The 15,270-nt window shown below is 40.0% G+C and overlaps 1 protein-coding gene across 2 annotated transcripts in view; it reads right to left on the bottom strand.

The window, feature by feature from the left end:
• The window catches only part of LOC149142308 (chromatin modification-related protein EAF1 B-like), a 185,353-nt gene extending 170,564 nt beyond the window's left edge, over nucleotides 1-14,789 (bottom strand). For both annotated transcript variants that reach the window (XM_089448635.1, XM_089448636.1), the window contains exon 1: nucleotides 14,541-14,789. The gene's annotated coding sequence lies outside the window, so the exon portion shown is untranslated. The remainder of the gene's footprint in view (nucleotides 1-14,540) is intronic.
• Between the last annotated feature and the right edge of the window lie 481 nt (nucleotides 14,790-15,270).

The raw sequence follows: 15,270 nt of genomic DNA, 5'->3' as shown, positions 1-15,270 counted from the left end.
GAGATAGGAGAAGGGAGGTTGAAATATTTGCAGAGAGGGTCGCTACAGCTAGTGCGAGTTGCTGGAAGAGGTTTGATTCAGTAGTCGGAGACCGGATCAGTGAAGGTAGAGTGAATTCATTCCAAAGGCAGAGGGAGATAAAACGTCTCAGTTAGAGGTAGTTTCAGGGTTGTGCGAAATTATTTTGAGCAACAATGAGCATTTATGGAGGGAGCGCGAATTCCAAACAGGGGTGCGAGTTGCCTAGTGGGAGGCTAGATCAATTGCAAAGGAGACAAGGTTGTCTCCATTATATTTTGCCAGTTTATTGCTAGGGGTTTTCCAATTGGACAACCAGTTGTAATTATTTTCTCAAATTGCTACATAATAAAATAAACCCTCATTTGTTGCACCGATTTTCCCTTTGGGTTTTTCTAGGGACTATTGTCCCAAAACAATGGTGCCATTTTTAATGTGTGTGCATCTATTTCTCAATTCCGCATATTTTATTTCTGCAGTGTAATTTTTTTGTGAACAATTGCAGTGTGGTTTATTTGCTATTTGTCATTAATAATTTAACAGAAGACAAATAAACTATTGAAGTTAGGAAAATAATACTCATTTGTTGCAATTCAAGGAATTTTCACACGGGATCAGAGCATAGTTAATCAGATTAGAGGCTCAAAAGCGAAGGAAACGAGATTGTGCAGTTTCTAAGGGAGATCTAAAGCACTATTTTGAATTTTCAGATCTATGCAGGCCAGCCAGGCAGTGCGAGTAATAGAGAGGCAGAAATCGATTTCCAGTTCAAGGTGATTGAGTGAAGGAAAAGTTTGATTTGCCTCAGATCTGTAGTAGCAGGCAGTAGTGAGCAAATCTAGCGCAATAGTTTTGCGACAACGGTTTTGCAATTGCATATTAGCGCAGGGAAGGAAGAGAAAAGCACACCAAGAGGGAATTTCCAAATTTATTCTCAGAGGGTTTCCAGTCTTCTAGACGGAAGGAGGCCATAATTTCTAGCAACAAAAAGTCGTAGCAGACTTGCCAATCTAGACAATGTGAATTTCAAGGTCAACAATGAGTGTGTCAAATCCGAAGAATGACATCTGGAAGGTAGAGCGAGTTGCCCAGAGGAGGAACAGCAGACAATGCGAGTTCCAAGAAGGACACCAGAGGCAAGTACAGAGGGAGATCTGCGCATTCTAGCAAGGAGTGCGAGTGCAATTGAGTGGCCAAGGTAGATTGTTGGAAGGAGGAGATTTCTGGCATATTGTTCTCCAATTTATCTCACTTTGGCAAAGATGGCCACAACAGGACTAATAGACCATGATAGACTTGACAAAGCCTCTAATTTTGGCGTCTGGAAAGCCAAAATGCAATTCCTGCTGGACGAGCATGGCTTGAAGGAGTTTGTGACAAATGTCATGGCAGAGCCAACAAATGCATTACAGTTGGCAACCTTAAAGAAGGAGATGGCCAAAGCTAAAAGGATGGTCTTAGATGGTGTTCGGGATCACATCGTCCCACATATTGCAGAGAAGAGAACAGCAAAGGACATGTGTGATGTCGTTGTAAAGTTGTACTAGGATTCATTTGAGAATCGTAAAATGATTCTCAAGGAGAAGTTGAGGACAACAAAGATGCAGAAGGGTGAGAGCGTAACTTCCTATCTCACAAATTCAGAGCGTTCGAGATGAACTTGCATTTGTTGGAGAGAAACTAGCAGATGATGAGTTGGTGCGCACAGCTCTAAATGGGTTTACCAAGGAGTGGCAAACCTTCGTTCAGGGGATCTCTGGACGAGATAAGCTACCAAATTGGGAGCACCTATGGAGTGACTTCACTCAAGAGTAGTTAAGGCTTAGCCTCACTAACTGTACCGTAGCAACAATGGCAAGGGATCGAAGGTAGAGAAGGAAGAAGAAAACATAGTCCTTGCAAAAAAGGGAAAGGAGAAGAAGGGTCCCACCTAGGGACAACACTCAAAGGAAGAAAAGAAGAAGAATGACCTGGTGAAGGTCAAGTGCTTCGGATGTGGTGAGTTTGGCTACTACATCACCCAATGTCCAAAGAGGAAGAAGGACAAGAAGGGGTAGCCACAGCAACTTCAGCAGGAATCAATGAGTTAACCTCCAAATTAAAGGAATTCACACTGATAGCAATAATACCTCCAAATGGAGGAGGAGCATGATGCTTCAGATTACCAGGATGGGAAGGATCCATGGGAGAGCAACAAGAAGTCTAGATGAGAACAAGTTGTTATTCACATGGATCAATACCTTTGCTACAAGAGCCCACATTCAAAGTAGCAGAAGGATTGAGATGTTAGCAGGGCGCACTTAGATCTTGAGGGACAGTGCAAAGTTAGTTGCAATCAGATACGTGAGAAGCAGTTGCAAAGCCAGTTGGGCGCAGTTAGGTGCTCAGTGGACAATGCAGAGCTAGTTGTAGTCAAAGACTCAAAGGACAGTTGTAAAACCAGTTGTGGTGACATAGTAGATCAAAGTGAGTTGAGACTCAGAGGGAGTCTAGCTTCAAAGGGAGCAACCCTATGGAAGCTCGATATCCAGCTTCTAAGGCGGTCCGATCACACAATTGCAGTGGTAGCAACAGCGCAGAGGCAATGCAATTACAGCAATGCAGGGATACCAACAGTGTGAGATCAAATTGATTTAGCTACAGTCGATTCAGGTGAATCAAAGTATACACAGTAGTTGATGGATAGTGTTTACCATATTGACTTCTTCACAGTGATTTCCAGTGACAGGGAGTCAAATCAATTAAGATGTGAAGAAAGGAGGCATAACAGATGTCAGACTTTAGCAATGTGTGAGTCTAGCTACAGGTTGTTCATCGAAACAGATGGGTATAGTGGAGAACACCTTCCTCACAAAGAGGGAGTATTAGTTTTTTATGGATATAGTAACATCAAACAAGTGTTGTAGTCTCTAAAGTGTCAAAGAGGCTAAGGAAAACAAGGACTCCAAAACCAAAAAAGGTTTTGAGAGAAAACACTTAGAAACCCCTCAATTAAATTAATTGATCAATAATTAAAAATGTCTAAGTCTAACTTAGGAAAATTGATTAATTAATGGGTATTAATTGAGGAAACTGATTTTGCTCTAGAGACTTATGGAAAAGTGATTTGAAAGAGTTTAAGATGATCTGAGCCATTGATCATGATTAGATCTTAGTTGTTTATGCTCCAACAAAAGATTATAAGAGCAAGTCTAAGGGGCTTGGAGGAGACACAATTTACAAGTTGTGAGCAAGGCAGATCGAATTCCACTAGTTCGCAGTTTTCAATGAGGGTGCAATTCGAGCCAGGGAAAGCGCATCAAAGAGAGGAAGCAAGAGAAATTTGGGAAGAGCAAGATTCCGAAGAGATTCCCAGTGATTTTCGGTGTTCGAGAGACAAGAGAAGGGAGGTTGAATTATCTACAAAGAGGGTCGCTATAGTTATTGTGAATAGCCAAAAACCCTAGTGCGAGTTGCCAAAAGAGGATCAATTCAGTTGCCAGACACCGGATCAGTGTCCGGAAGGCAGAGCGAATTCATTCCAGAGGCAAAGGAAGGCAAGACATCTCAGTTAAACACAGTTTCGGGGCAGTGTGAAATTATTCTGAGTAGTAGTGTGCATTTCTAAAGGGAGTACGAATTCCAAACAGGGGTGCGAGTTGCCCAATGAGAGGCCAGATTAATTGCAAAGGAGACAAGGTTGTCTCTAGTATATTTTGCCCGTGTATTGTTGGAGGTGTTCCAGTTAGGCAACCAGTTGTAATTATCTTCTCAAATTGTTGTATAATAAAAAAAACCCTCATCTGTTGCACCGGTTTCCCTTCAGGGTTTTTTCGAGGACTATCGTCCAAAAACAATAGTGTCATTTTTATTGTGTGTGCACCTATTTCTTAGTTCCACATATTTTATTTCTGCAGCATAATTTTTTGTGAAAAAATGCAATATGGTTTATTCGCTATTTGTCGTTAATAATTTAACAAAAGACAAATACACTGTTAAAATTATGAGAATAATACTCAATTGTTGCAATTCAAGGAATTTTCACAATGTACCCTAGGAAATCCAAGATAGGCCTAACAAGGCTTGCATTGGTCTCAATAAAGAAGAGAATATCCAAAGGTTTGGGTGCATCATAAACTACTTTGAGAAGAGACCAAAAGACCCTATTACAATTTCAACATGTGACTCTAATCGCCAAAGCCCCCTTCCCCCTCCCATAGGGAACTTGTCATATCAAGAATCCCGGATAGGTCTACCTCATGACTACCTCGAGATCTCAAATGACTACCCTTTTCCCCACCTATCATGCTATTAGCACTTGTTCCCTAGCTCCCTCAACCTTTGCGACATGAGATCATGCGAGATCCTTGTCTAAGAAATTCTATGAGAAAGGGAGAAAAGTTGTCATTTTACTAAAGGACACATTGACGACCTCTCGATGATATAAATTGGATTAGAAAAGTAGAAATTCAACCAAAACAAACTCAGTTTGTGCTAATAATAGGGAGTTCCAACGTCTCCTAAGGGAAGGAGAATCTAGTCTGCATGGGATTGAGATGCAATACTGAGGATGAAAGGAATCCCCTCGCCTTCAAATTCAACTCACTGGCTCTCCTTGTGCACTCTTTATTAAGTTTGGCTTGCACAACCTCCTCAACAATGGTAATTAGGGGAGTTTGCCACTCCACTAAGCTACTTGTGTCCAAAATTTGATTTAAGTCTTGATTTAATGTTCAAAAACGTCATGTAGGGAGTGAATATATTCTTATTTATTCTTAATATTCGAGGCTTCTACAAGCAAGGAATCGCTAGGTGGTTAGAGAGAATACTAAGGGAGGTAGCATTCAACAAGAAAATCGTGGAGGTCATTGTTTTGTAAGATGGCTATTGGAGCACACACATACATGAACTAAAGACGACCTCATTAACACATAGGGACCACACCCAAGAAGGAGATGTGGGCTATGCAAGGTCATACTCAAGGCATTCTCAAGACAATGAGAAGCAAGCCCATGGTACTATAAAACCCAAACTCATGGCATCAAGACTCATCCCATAGCATGTTGAACTATAAAGAGCAACCTCCTTTACCTCCCTTGCTAGAATACATGTGATTCATTGTTGGATGACAACATTGGACCCACGAAGGACTATTGTTGAGAAGACCCACACTTATGATACTAAGAAAAGGAGATGGAGGCATACCACTAAAGGATCAAAGCCTCTTGCCTACAAATCTAAATTTCTACTTGTAGGGTTGTTGTTACAAATTTCTAGTGTATGCAAAAAACAATTTCTCTATGTTATTTAAAATGACAAATCATGCATGCAGAGATTAGCTCGAATGGTTTGAACCAAACATTTTGAAGGCAGAGATCATTGGAAGTCATGGGTTCAAGTCCGATAGAGTCCATCTACATGAGGAGTACATGTTATGTTCTAGCAACATTTACATTTGACGTTATTCACAAATTGAGAGTAAGCACCTAGAAGATTTCCTAAAAGACATTTTCCATAAAGAATCAAAATTTAAAATGTGCATGTGTGTGCCCGACTGAAATTTAGAAAAAATATATCATATTTACCAAAAAAAAAGTGTTGGAGAGGTAAATCTCTTTTTTTCAATTATTTTTTGAAACAACATAAGTATACATAAATATCATAATTTCTAGAAAATAAATAAATAGGTAACTAGCTAGATTTGTTAGTACCAAGGTCAAATTCAAGACCTTATTGTTCTGGACCAATCCTCAAGGGATCATAAGAGTTTCACATCCTTTATAGATTCAAGAAACTAATTTAACCTCCATAGAAAGAAAAAGCATGAGCAACAGGCAAACAGACTCATAACATAAGCTTTGATACCACAATGAAATTACAAGCACAAGGTAACACCTAGGAAAGTAGAGAGTCCTCACACACCACACAAAAATAACAATACTATATCTATCGTAGTAAAACCTCTACAAGTAGAGGAGATATCCAATGTCAATAATTGGGGCTTTATTCTTGTGCTAGACTCTATCCAAAAGGACTTTATTATATAGGAGCTCTCTGATTGTAATAATAGAACAACCCAACCATCTGGAGGGAATCTCTCAACTTCCCCTTAAATGAGACTTGACAAAATCCACAAATTTAGGATCTTATGAGAACTTGACACAAGAATAGAATTTCGTCTTAACTATTGAAAAAAAGTTGTGTTCTTTCTTTAACAAATAGGACTAAATGAAACACAATATCCCAAGACAAGATTACAAAATAATTAGGAATTATAATAATAATAATAATAATCTATTTTAAGGTAGTTGGAGCCCACGTGGTGTAGCTCAATTGGTGATCGCCTTGTTATGAAGTAATATGTAAAGCATGAGATTCAAAGTTCAAATCCCCGTGGGTTAGACCAACAAAAAAAGATAATCTATTTTTAGGTCAAATCCAAGCTAGATGCCAAATTGACATATACGACCTCCTTGTTTATGGACAAGGGACCCCTCTGAGAAATGATTTGACTACTATAGAGTGTGAAAATTCCACAAATTGGAATCCTATTGCAGCAATTGGAAATTATTCTCCTAATTGTTAATTTAATTTAATAATTTATTTACTCTTTGCTACAACAAATACTAAATAAATCACACTGTAACCTACACAAATAAGATTGCGGAAGAATAAACGTTGGAAGAAATGCTAGCACACAAAAGTCCCCTGAAAAACCCAACTTCGGAAAATCGGTGCAGACGCAGAGGGTTTTATTATTAAGCAGCAGTGAAATAATCTGAGTACAATTGGATGTCGAATGTTGGCAATCTTACAGAGAAATACTGGCAAAAAATCTAGAGAGGAATTTTCCTCATCCCACGGGCCATCTCCTAGTACCACTTGCCTTCAAAATTTTGGCCCTCTGTGCTGCTCTGCATAGCTGGCTGGACGTCTAGCCTCAGACTGGATTCTAATGAAGTCGTTTTGCCTTCTACTGACTTGAAAGGCACTTCTCTAGCACTTTGGGACTCCTTCCCAGCCTCTGTAACTAAAAACGTCAATCTCTCCAAGCAAATCGAATTTGCCTCTAGAGGCTACTGTGTTGCCCCAGCATCAACCTCTTTGTGGCTCTCTTGCCTCTCTACAAATGCACTCACCAGATATGGAAACCTTCCTCTGGCTTCACTGTCTCTGCCCCTCTCTCACTACTTCGATCTCACTAGCTCTCTCTCCGGCAACTAACTGCTGCTACTCAGGAAATTGATCTACTCATGAAATCGAACCTCTCGAGTGTGTTCTCCATCACCACATCGACCTCCTCTTATAATCCTCTATTGGAGAACCAATAGACAAGATTAAAACATAATTGATGGCTAGGATCATCTTGGAGCCGATCTATGTGAGTTTCTAGATCATTCACGCCTTCACTTAATTAATTCTGATTAATTAACCATATTCCCTAAATTTAAACTTAAGAAATATTTAAAACTGCTTAATAATCTAATTCAGTCATTTCTAGGCAAAATTTCCAGAAACAATTTATGGGTTTTGGAGCTCTCAAGTATTCTAGCCCCTCCACAAAATTTTGTGGCTAGAACACATCCGATGCTACAAAAACTAACACTCCCTCTTAGCGAGGAATGTGTTCTAGCGCTATTGCACACCCTATCTCTGCAACATCTCCTATCACGTTGCTAATTTCTAGTTGTTGCTGCCCACCAACCACTGCGCAACTCTTATATACGTTGCATTTGTGTTGCTGTTGACTCTGTTCTATTGTTGCCAACACTCCATCTGCATTGCAACTCCCTCTCATCTGTTGTTGTTGCAATTACAACATCTGCAACTGAAAAACATCCAAAATACTAAATCAATTGTGATCAGTATAATGCATCTGTCACCTGAGTCTCTGACTGCTGCTAGTATCTGCATTGTCACTAAAGAATTTGCGTTGCTACTGACTCTGCACTGTGCCAATCATACTGCTGCCAACTCTGCACTGCGCTCCCCAGCATTTGACTCCTACTAGTCTCTGCAACTGCCACTCTGGCATCTGATTGCATCAACTGTCACTAATCCATCCTGCTACTGAATACTGTGGGCCCCCGTAGCAAGGAATTGATCCAAGAGGTGGACTCCTCAAGGATCCTGCCCATTTGTAGCGCTCTGGGCTACAGCACCAAATCTCCTCACCTCACTCCTGGAAGTATATCAACAAACATGGCGAAGTCTTCCTCCAGCCTGGAGGAGAGCCTATCAATCTTTTTTGATGTTACCTGTTGGTCCTGCTTCTCCTTATCCTTCTTCCTAAGAGGACACTGGGTATTGTAGTGACCAAGCTCACCACACCTGAAGCACTTGACCTTTGACAGGTCCTTTTCTTCCTTCGCTTCCCATGTCCTTGGCTGGGACCCTTTAATGTGAGGGCCACATTCTCCTCCTCCTTCACCTGCTTCGATCCGCAGCTGTCGTCACTGATGGAGCTCTTTAGAAGAGCTCGCCTCAATTCCTCCTGCTGCAAGTCAGTCAACATCCTGTCCCAGTCTGGCAGCTTGTCTTTGCCCAATATACTTTGGACAAAAACTTGCCACTCCTCAGAGACAATGTTTAGTGCCAATCTCACAAGCTCTATAGGTTGAGGCGCTACCCCAACAGTTGACAACTGGTCTCAAACCTCCTGAATCCTGGTGAGGAAGGGGTCTATGCCTTCCCCCTTCTGCATCTTGATGCATCAAAGTTTCTCCTCCACGTACATCTTTCGCTGCTCGAAAGTGCCCTGATATAGCATGGCAAGAGCATCCCACATCTCTTTGGTAGTATCCTTGCCAGTTATGTGTGAGACTATATGGTCCCGAACTCCATCTAGGATCAACCACTTCACCCGTGCCATCTCCTTTCTGTACTCTTTCAGCTGATCCACATCTTGGGGAATTGCCACAACGCTGTCCATATAGAGCTTCATGCCATATTCATCCAACGGAAAGAACATCCTGGCCTTCCAAATGACATAGTTGGAGGAGCCATTCAACCTATCCTAATCTCTCAACCCAACTATGGCCATCTCAACAAAATGTCGAAAAACTCCTCTTTCCTTCTGCTTAGTTGTTGCTCAATTATTCGCACTCCCTTCTAGAGTGAGAAGTCTGCTGACAACGACCGCTGATCTACAAGGAAAAATCAAACTTCTTGAGACTAGAAGTTTCCTAAGGAAAATTTTCCCTCAGTGTGTGCTCTTCTTCCTTCCACTCGACGTTGGCTCTGCTCTAGCAAACTGTTGTAAAACTACTGCGTCCAGCTAGAGATCTGCTCCATGAAAACACTGAGTTGCTCCCTCTGCCTCTGGAATCACCCAATCTGGAGAGATCGAATTTTTCTACCCCTCTCAGAAAATTCGGTCTTCCTCAAGCACTTCGGCCTCCTGGCAAAAAGACTCCGTTGCCCCTTGGGAATTTCAACCTGCTACCCAAACTGAGCAGCGAAATTCTTTCTTTTCTCTTCTGAGCTCTCCGACTAATCAAATACGCTCTGATAAATTCCACAAACCAGAAACCTATTGCAGCAACTGGAAATTATTCTCCTAATTATTAATTTAATTTAACAATTTATTTATTGTTTGCTACAGCAAATATTGAATAAATCACACTGCAACCTACACAAGAAAGAATGTGGAAGAATAAACGCTAGAAGAAATGCTAGCACACACAAAAATAACTTGGACAAAAATCCCCAAAAAAACCCAACTTGGGAAAATCAGTGCAACAACTGAGGATTTTATTATTAAGCAACAGTGAAATAATTCGAGTACAACTGAATGTCGAATGCTGGCAATCCTACAGAAAAATAATGGCAAAAATCTGGAGAGGAATTTTCCTCATCCCATAGGCAATCTCCCGGCACCACTTGCCTTCAAAATTTCGGCCCTCTGAGCCTCTGCATCAACCTCTGCGCTACTCTGCGTAGCTGGCTGGACCTCTAGCCTCGGACTAGATTCTGATGATGTCGTTTTGCCTTCTGCTGACTGGAAAGGCGCTTCTCTGTCACTCTGGGGCTCCTTCCCAACCTCTATAACTGAAAACATCAATCTCTCCCAGCAAATCGACTTTGCCTCTAGAGGCTACTGTGTTACCCCAACGTCAACCTCTCTGTGGCTCTCTTGCCTCTCTGCAAATGCACTCACCGGATCTGGAAACCTTCCTCCGACTTCACTGTCTCTACCCCTCTCATTGCTTTGATCTCACTAGCTCTCTCTCCAGTAATTGACTATTGCTACTCAGGAAATCGATCTGCTCATGAAATCGAACCTCTCAACTGTGTTCTCCATCACCACATCAACCTCCTCTTAGAATCCTTTGTTGGAGCACTAACAACCGAGATTAAAACATAATCGATGGCTAGGATCATCTTGGAGTTTCTAGATCATTCACGCCTTGACTTAATTAATTATGCTTAATTAACCATATTCCCTAAGTTTAGACTTAGGAAATATTTAAAAATTGGTTAATAATCTAATTAAGTCATTTCTAGGCGGAATTTCCATAAACGATTTATGGGTTTTGGAGATCTCATGTATTCTAGCCTCTCCACAAAATTTCGTGGTTAGAACACATCTGATGCTACAAAAACTAACATAAAGGTATACATGGACTCAGTGTTGCAAATATCGGTATTGGCAAAATATCAGTGAAGGTCCTATAAGCATCTTATCGGCAATATCGGCGAAAATATCGGAAAATATTGGCAAACATAAAAAATAAATTTTTTTCAGATTTTTAAACATAGTTGATATTTTCAAAATATGGCAATATTTAGTTGATATTTAGATATTTTGCCGTTATTTTGAAAATATCGCAATATTTTCAAAACGAAAAATATCGCGATATTTACTCAACGATATATCGTTTTGCCAAAAATATCGCGATATTTACTCAACGATATATCGTTTTGCCAAAAATATCACGATATTTTCAAATATCGCCAATATATCGGCGATATTATCAACGTTGCATGGACTACCCCCATTTGAATTCAAACCTATGACCTCCAAGGAGAAAACACACGTTCTTACCATTAGGTTCACTTGCACTACACATTATCACTAACAGTTTTAGAAGGCCTGTGACATGCAATTATGGAAGGTTGTCTTTATAAAACATAGCAGCAAAGGTTAGTTTCATTCTAAAGGCATTGGAGGCAGAGAAGTGGGAAGCCCTTTACATTTATGTGGTAAAGAACCTTTATGATCTGGTAAGGCACTCACTTAACATTGTCCCCTGCTTGAACAAAAGGTGGGGATTAAGGGATCTCTAGCACATTGGTTGGGGAGGTGTCGTATTTAGAAATCACAAAATGCACAATTCACAGAGTTGGCGTAGAAAATGTTGCTTATGCCATTGTGGCAAGGACGAACAATGAAGTATGTTTTTTGGAGATGTCCATTGGCCAATATTTTCTGGCCAAATTTCACTTCCTTCATTGCCTTACTCTCATTGAAAAGTCCTTCACCTTTCATGAGGACCCATCTCCCTTTCCGCTTAAGGGAATTGTCAATATTTAAGTAGGATTTGGCTTTGCTTGTGAGAATCAACTTAGTTTCTTCCATTGAGATATCAAGTCCCTTCATCTTAGTGTGCATGTTCATATGCTTGCTTTTTTGGCCTTTTTAAGGTAAGATTTTTCAGCACCCCTGTTGTTAATTTGTTGTGATTCTCTCCATTCCATGATGTATTTATTTGTTCTAGGAAGTAATATACATATATAGATAAGTAGATAGATATAACATTTTTAGGATTATAGAGCTTTGCCAAGATTTCTACAATTACAAGAAAAACATTGCTCCTTAAATTTTCCCTTGCACACATAGATACACTTCTTAAATGCTATATTTAAATCCAAATCCCCTTCAGATTTTATGATATGCAAAAACAATGTTGCTCCCTCTATGCATGTGTGTTGAATAGCTAAATCATACAAAACATAATCAGAGGGGGCAAAGGGCATTGAAATCAATTGCTCATAAACAGCATATCTCCAAATTATGCATCCAATCACACAAGGGACTAAATTGCAAAGTTATTAATCATTTATATCTTAGAAGATAAATGATACATGTAAGAAAAAAATTAAGGTTCCAAATTGATAAGAGCATCTAAAACATCCTAGATAAATAGAAGCCATTAAAAATTAAAGCTAGATTGTGACAAGAAAATATATGCAAGTGTGATATGGTTGCATTATAAGTGACATATGACCGATGTAACACATAGGTTAGGACTCAGGAGTTCGCCTAAATGGGGTGTTAGGGGAGAGAACAGTGACGACAACCGCCTAAGCAAGAGGATATGTGGACACCCCTTGACAAGACAAGGATGCACCATAGTAAGGAGACACTGGAAGTTTTAGGTTATGTATGATTCATCTTTCATGTTCGTCTACATCCTCTACAATCCGTTCAATCAAAACATACTCCTACAATCACTAAGACCATGGAGAAAGACCTCCAACATACACCATCACTCACCTCGATGATGTGCGAGAGAGACTATGATAACTAGTTCAATGTAATGAGTCTATGGAGAATGAATATGAGATTGGATGTGTTAGCGGTTAGCATTCTACTAGATGATTGGGGGTGCTAGTGGTCTACAATGAAGTAGCAAGGGCTCTGGTCAGAACCATGAAATATAGTAAATCTTAACTGGCATATGAAGCCCCCAATATGGAGAAAAGTGGAGCGGTTGGTGCCAAGTGGAAAGGCAGACCACAATAGGGTCTGGGCAGAAGGCAAGCTGTAGAAGGGTCGTCATATCAACACGATAAGGTAACTGCAGCACAGGCCAACTTCCTCCTACTAGATCCATCAATCAGAGGTTGTGAGAAGAGAAGTGGATGCCATGGAGAACAGGGTAAGGCTCAAAAAGAAGAAATGCAGCAAACACCAGGGCAACTTATCCCTGACACTGCCTATTCCAGAAGTAGAGAATTGAAATATACCAAAAGATGGATCTCTGTTGACACATCAAGGAACTTATTGCATGCAGAATTGAAGCTAGAGAAACTTGAGATGATGTTCTACAAAAGCTCGATGAACTAGAAAGTGAGTGTGATGCAAAGGCAGAGGGAGTTGAAGCTATAGCAACAGATGGAGATGCCAAGGCCAACGAGGTGACAAGCACTCCAGCAATCCCAGTTGATATGGCATAGAACCCGAGCATGGATCCTCAAACATATGCTGTTATGATGCACTTGTTATATTTGTTTTTTATAGCTATTTTAATTGTGGCCTTTATGGGTCTCTGTTTATGTTAAGGTTTAACAAACTTAGACTTCAGTTAATGCAAGACCTTAGACACTTAGCTGAATCAGAAAGTCCGCTTAAACACTGGGTAACTCAAGACATATAAATATATTTCGAATACTGGGTGGCAGGCTTTCTTTCCTCTGTGCAGCCCTGTGCCCAATCGACTAGTATTTTCACTGTGAATAGGAATAGATGTGTACCTAATTTACCAAAAAAGTAAAAAATGTGGTTAGAAGTTGGGCCGTTAAAAATCACTATAGCCAACTTAAGGTACCACATGATGATGTATTAACATATGGAACGGTACACAAGTGGCACATGTATTATAAATAGTCTATCTATGTCAAACTCCCTTCGATGTACTTGATGCAACACCATTCACATATGTGACCATTTTTAATCTCTCCGTTTATGTTAGTCTATTATTTTGTTATGGATGCACCCACAGGAAATCCTACAATTTGAACAAGTTTCACATGCGTTCCAAGTGTTCCCAAGAAGTATAACATTCATTTAAGGAAAGCACTCATGGAACTGGAAGAGGAAAATACTGGAAGTTTGGAACATTTCAAACCTGACAAAGAAACATTGAAAAAATAAGACATAAGGGGCATTAGCATGTAAAACATTTGTCATTGCTCCACATCAAATCTTTGAACAGACGAACTCATTAAACAGGACAATAACGAGAGCGATTGGCCTAGTTCTTCTAGTTTAGAGAAAGCTCTGTAAACACCAATTGCTCGTATTCATGGTTCTCATACACCAGAATGCAGAATTCGAATCGAACAATTAAACGCATTTTTCACCCAATGAGCTACGCCTATCCGCTTCCCTTTTATTCGTGATTCTGAATTGTACTAGCAAGCTGATAACATTTCCAATGATGTTCACTCACGCAAAAAAAATTCTCAGCAATACCAACGTTGCTTGTGTGCTATTCGAAAATGCATACCATGCAGAGTTGGTTAATGTAAGCAGGCGCCCATGAAGACCATGTAGATCGAACACCCCGGAGCTCCATCGAATGGAAGGCAGAAACGTAAACATATAGGCTCATAGCTACAGTACCACTATCGAAAGAGCGATAAATTGCCCTAAATTAAGGTAGCTAGCTAGTGAAGATTGGCAGTGCCCCTAATAAAACCTAGCAGTGGCCTTATTGAGTGAAAGTATAATTAGTGGCGAAGAGTAAGCTATGCTGACAGCTTTGACCCCCCCAAAAACAAAAACAAAAGAACAATTGAGGACATTAGGGACATACCTTACGTGGAGTCATCCGGAATACGCGAAAAAACCATTTGGATGTGAGCTCGAATGTAAGTTAATAATCGATTGCAGCTCCCAATTCTTCCACGGCTGCGACTTTCACCATGCCAATTGATCCTGCACAGCAAAAATCCGAATACTCTGCGTGGATTTGGGACGCGCGAACGAAAATCCGAGTATGTAAACCTAGGTTGGGCAAGCTTAACTATACTCTTGTCCGTGTGAAAGAAGGAAATACAAAGTCGAGTTAGTCCTCGAAGTGAGGAATTTTCACAGCGTCGCTTTCTACCATATGATCGTGGGGGATTTTCTTAGCCTCGATTCCCATCATATGCTCGTTGGGATGTCCGTCCACCTTGGAGCCTTGTTTGTCCACGTTACCTCTTAGTTATTCGCACTGCTTGTCCACGTTAACTCTTATTATTATTATGCTGGTTGGATTTTCAGGGCCAACGAGGAGCAAAATATTTTATGTTTAAGCTTCCATTTTCAGAAATTTAGTTGTCCAAATTCTTTTCCATAGGTAATATAAATTAAATTAAATTTCTATTACATCAGAGTATGTCTTAAAATTGTTTAATAGCTAATACAAATTAAATTAATTTGTTTTAGAGATATAGTTGTTCAAATTTGTTTTATCGGTAGTATAAATAAAATTAATTTTTTGTCCGATTGAAGTATGTTTTAAAATTGTTTTTGTTGGGGTAAGAGTATTTTTTTTTCGA

The sequence above is a fragment of the Pinus tabuliformis genome, chromosome X (genome assembly GCF_031772625.1).
Source record: "Pinus tabuliformis cultivar Carrire ecotype Pingquan chromosome X, CPIR1, whole genome shotgun sequence".
NCBI lineage: Eukaryota > Viridiplantae > Streptophyta > Pinopsida > Pinales > Pinaceae > Pinus > Pinus tabuliformis.
Note: the sequence above shows the minus strand (reverse complement) of the source record. Positions and strands in the feature narration are given on the sequence as shown.